Raw genomic sequence first — 6,000 nt, forward strand, 5'->3', positions numbered from 1 at the left:
ATATATATATATAAGCATGTATGTATAAATAGTGTCCGGGTCGTGTGTCCCTTTTCCGAGCATTAAACCCGGAGAGACCTCCGGCTTGACGAAGGCTTACGATATTGTAATACGTCGAATTAAACGAAATTATACGGACGGCAGAAAACGGACAGATATTCAATCGTCCACGTCCCGTCCGTCCGCCGCTCGCATACATAAATTCGAACATTCGCCCCACAACAAAATGCGTATCTATTCGTATCGTTTTGTACTGCATAATATTAAAACATACAATTTACTGTCGTCGTTGGTACACTCGCAAGTACTACAGTTTTAGTAGGACAGGTGGTCGAATATATAGAGGTACGTCGTGTCTGCCGGCATATTTTTCGAAATCAAAACGAAATCGCATCTTAATATAGCACGGGTAATATTTGGTATGCATATACTTTAAACACTGAATTCATTTTGAGCAAATTTACCTGCCATATTTTCTAATACTATAGCTATATTACTGTATGATGCGTAGAAGAGACTGCAGATAAGAAAGGACATTGGGTTTGTTTTCTAGATTGTAACTTGACGAGGACTCGATTTGGGCGAGACTGACGGTAACGTGTCACGTGTCAGTTATTGGAACCGCGTTCTCGTATTTAATTTACACGGAAAATGCATTCGGTTCGATAGTGATAAATTCGAATATTTATAATTCCAAATTTTAAGTTCAGTATAATCCAGCTTTGAATTTCACTAAGTTTTTTTTATAGTTAGGGATATTTTAATTTTGAAGTTATGAGAAGAGTTAATTTAAATTTTTAAAATCATTCAGGCGTTTAATATGTTATATAACGACTTTACGAGCCCCTTGTAGTGTAAAATATAACCGTATACGGCGGATACGAAATATGCGGGTACGACGTCCTCTTTATACCGGACGATTCAAACACGCGTATTATATCGTTTACAAAGGCTGCAGCAGCCGTTCGCAGTAAATGCTACTCTGAACGGTCACGGAAAATAAACGTCAAGCCCTGGACATACAAAAAACGGACTACTCTCCCTTCCTAACAGCGATCGAATGAATATTGTTGTCGCCACCAAGTTTTGTGTAGTTGAAACAGATTTCAACGACCCAGTCGCGAGTATCTCTAGTGAAATCGAAAACTGGCAGCCACAAACTTAAGTAGTCCGAAGTTACAGAACCTAAAAGTATCTCAAATGGCTCAACCGTTGATACAAAATACGTATTTGAGTGCAATTAATAACAATAATCATTATTCTGACGCTCCAAAGCTTTTCCTCTGTTATAATGCCCCAGTGGTCGCGTGCAAGCAGTGTTTCCGATTTATTTATACTATTATATTGTATTTCCCGTGACAATTACTATTGTGGTATGCGTGTACAATAACACAATATTTATCTTATACAGAAATTAGGTCTCGCAGTGACACGTCCAAGTGCACTTGACCCGCTCGATAACCTTACGCATTTTTCTCGCAGCGGAACTATACTCGTTTTGACATAGAAAATCGGATGCTTCTCAAATTAATCAAAATAAATTAACCACCGAACAGTGGTCATTATAATGTTGTAAAATCATCCGTTGGTACCTATAACTATTTTATAGAATCGTTATACGCTTATATTAATATCTCAGTTTTCCTATTATATAGCTGTTCAATTTGTATTCAAACAGTCGAGTCGAAATTACTTTGAACAAAATATCATATATAAAGGGCCCTTGCTTGCTTGAACCTGAATGAAAGGGTCGAATCCACTTATAACACGCCAGTTCGTTTCAAGTCTCGTCGTGACACTGCAAATACGCGATATTATATAGAGCACAATATAATAAAAATAGATTGTTTGAATTCACTGCTGCTACATATACTTGTATGGGCGTGTATCTCGCTCGCAACGTTTGTCCCAGCAAATAAACTTTTTTCCACTTTTTGTTTTTCGAAATTAAAAAGTGAACCGATGTCCATTTATTTGTTGCAAAATAAAAATTTTTCCCAAAAAATCGGATTTCAAGAAACAACAATCTAGAAAAAAAATGTTTTCGAATGGTCACATAATTATTATTACAATGTGTTTGTCATACAACAAACACTTACTGTAACTGGTATGGCAGAGGTGGGTCGAAAACCGAAATGATTTTAAAAAACATCACCCGGCCTCCGGACGCCACATCCCGAGGAGCAAGCACGAGTTGTCAACAATAGCGCGTCTCGTCAACAAAATATCAGCTATTATTATAGTACACACTACGCTTTCTACGATATAATTAATCGTTGTTAAATTTATTTTTTATTATTTTCGTCGTATAATTATTATTATTACTTATACAAGACGCACGCCGTACACGGGGTACCATTATAATAACGTGTACATAACTTTACTGCGCTTTTTCGACGACGGCATTATACTATATTATATTACAGTACAGTTGCCGACCGACTGCTCGGCGCGACCCGCTGTCCTCGAGGGGTTGTGTAATAATAATGCGGCGGTGAGTCGTGGCGGTGGGGTGGGGGGAGGGGGTGACGGTAAGTCCACCGCTAATAATAATTGCTTTTTGTTTCGGGCCGAACGGTTAAACTATTACGGCGTATTCCAAGCACCGGTCCGGTCCGGGCGTTATAATAATAATAATCGAATCTTTTATATTCCATACTATTTTTTTTATAAAACACATGTTAATTCATCGTTATATCCAACATGTACGTACAAATACGACCGCTATGGATGATAATTTTTATATGCGGGTAGTTGTATGTACCTTTTATTCGCCATAATATTATGTCTATATACAAACATTAAACTTAAATAACAACTGTTTATACCATTGCAGGTGCCCGAAAATTATAAAAAACGAAATGCAAATACATAGAGTAGGTACCACAATACATTAGGTACGAACATAAAATAATCACGAATTCGCAGACAAAATTATCTTGAAGTATTGCGAAATAAGAGTCAAATAGACAACCATGAATGGGAAGCGTATAAACAGTACTAAAATTATTATTGCTTGTAGAAATACATCAATATATACTTTTACAATAATTTAAACGTTAAAAAATAACCCAAACGAACGAAATTTATCGACAATTAACTTACCGTTAAATGTAAATACACAATTTGCATTAATCGTAAATGTCTGCAAAAAAAAGTAATATTAATATTTCAGAGAGAAAAAAGCGAAAAATAAGCGACTGCGCCGAGTTCTGTACTTTTGAACTAGGTAATAAATAATAGTCGTTACACGCCAATGCCGTGCCGGCAGGGACAAATCGGGAGCAACGCCGCAAGTGTGTATCGATCTCACGGAAAACTCAGTTTTTTTGCCGACGAAATTAGTTAAAAATGTAAATAAAAACGATACGCAACAAAATAATTATAGTATCCTGCCGGCGCTATTCTAGTATAGCTAGAACTTTTAGTTAGACTTTTCAATAAAACCATTAACTTTGTTTTTATAATTCGAAAACCGTAAGTTACAAAAAAAAAATTAAATTAAAAGTTTTGTTAAAAATGAGAAATCACTCTGACAGAGATTTGTATATTTTGTTCGAGGTACCGCACGTTCGGCGGGGTTTTTAAGTATATATTCGGTACAAAACTGTTTTTGACTTGAATCTATGGATAATTAGTGTATTTGCATACAATAACGTAATAGGTATACGATATAATATTATTATTAGGACGATTGTATGGACGTAGCGCGGGTAAAAACAAAGGAAAAAAGGAATAAATCGATTTCGGTAAGTTTTCGATTATTACACTGTATACTGTATGTTTCAATACCACGTTTGCACATATAAGTATGCCATACCGCCAAATGGATAAATTATTGTTGTATAATTTACTAGGTATCTAACTTGGTATAGTTGATTATGAAGAATGAAAAATCGTTTACGGTCGACACGCAGAAATGAGGCGTATTTTTCGTTTCCCGAGAGCGTAATGTTGTGCTTTGCCCGCGCACCGTCAAGTTGTAATCGTCGAAATGCAATTTTAAACGTTGAATGCATGCAAGTGAGGCTAAATCGGCATTCGGACACCGTTACGGATATTGAGCATGCATAATATTATTATACTCTTATAATAAACCCACGAGATGATGATAAAATAGTTTTACCGTGATATTACGGTGCGTTTAACATACCACACCGTATGCATAACATTATTATAAAATATGATATGCTTAAAAAATTAAATAATATTACACACTACATGTACGCTAAAGGGAATAAACTTTATTCGTGTCGTCCACATATGTAGGTGTGTTCGCCATATACGCATCACGGCCGTATCTATGTGGTGGATAGGCGTGTGTACACGTATTATTATATATCGTTTATAGAAGACTAGACACACGGCGTATGTAGCACACGATTACGATACATATATGTTACTGTCGAGATGCGTATATAATATTATACATATAAAATGTAGGTAGGTACGGAGATAAAACGCGCTGCACAATAATGATATACACTTATTGGTATTCCGCCCGGGTCCGGCGCAGAATCATAATAATTGTCAAGGCGGTATATTATATATTATAATATTATTCTGCACGGCGACGTATAATAACGATTGCAAGAGAGCGTGGACTTTGGCGGAAAACTGGCGTTTCCCCCAGACTATACGGCGTGGAAAATGTATGCGTGTGGTAGGTGGTACATTTAAGTCGTCCGCAACCGCTCATGCCTACCTACTCGGCCGGGTTCACCGCAAAACTCTTATCGTAAAACCTAGTTATACCGTATATAGTTGAAAGTGTCGGATTTTGACGTCATTGTGATAATGATATTCGCCCACTGCAAAATGTGCGGAGCAAAAAATCGTCACCCACACCACGCACCGCAATATATTTTTATTAGACGAACGGGCTTGCGGTATGCGAAAATCGAACAAAATATCCGTGTAGGCTAACTGCAGCTTTACGTATTCGTAAGTAATGTAGTATAAGTCGTGTTGAATGCACAATCGAGGCTACAAGTGGCCACAGTCACTGATAATTATTTATAGTTACTTCTTAAAATAAGCTTTATTGGTTGATTTTTGATTTTAAATTGTTGGTAGCTGCAACCAACTTGATCACAGACCACGGTTCTCGGTATAGTTTATTAAATGCCATCAAGTGATAAAAAAAATGACGAGATGGAGTCTTAAGTGGGTGGCATATTAAATTATACTTCTCCAGAGTCGAGAGCCACACGGAAACAAAACAAAAAAAATTCTTATCTCATCCATATTATATTCAAGGATTAATAATAATTATCATTTATACTATACCAAATTAATTATACGTTCAATCTTTTTGACGGAATTCTATCCGTCAATCCATACACAACTATACAACATCTGTACACACACAAATACATAAAAGTATATTAAAGTTATTAATACATCCAAAGAAAAATACAAAAGCTGTTATACTGACAGTGTGAGGGAGAGAACAATATTTCGAAATACCAATATTTACAAGTAGTGTTCAAAAGTATGACAAACGATTTGAACGTAAAACGAAAACTAAAATACATAGGTATACACGGGCCATGTCACTGTATTATTATTATTTCAATAAAATACTTGCGCACACAAACCGTTTTTTTTTTTTTTTTTTGGGCTTTGGCTTTATAATATTGAATACACGACAGGCAGATAACAAAACCAATACAACCACTGTCAGACAAACAAAATTACGAAAAAAAAAGTCTCAACAGCAGAACATAATATAGAAACCCCGTGTTAGTGGAGCAGTGATTGTAATTATAAAAAAAATAATAAGCACACAGTCGTTTTCTGTTCATATTACGTACATAAATGTAAATATACATCAACGACGTCGAGTAGATCTAGATAGTGCGCGAGCCGTCATCTGTTTTGCTGACGTAGGTATCGCATGTCACGAAGAACCAAATAACAGACAAGTTATCAAGTGGAAGTGCATATATTATATAATATACAGGATGATTCATCGAGCATAATCGGTGTTCACCCAAA

This window comes from Myzus persicae, unplaced genomic scaffold (genome assembly GCF_001856785.1).
Source record: "Myzus persicae strain clone G006 unplaced genomic scaffold, MPER_G0061.0, whole genome shotgun sequence".
Taxonomy (NCBI): Eukaryota; Metazoa; Arthropoda; class Insecta; order Hemiptera; family Aphididae; genus Myzus; species Myzus persicae.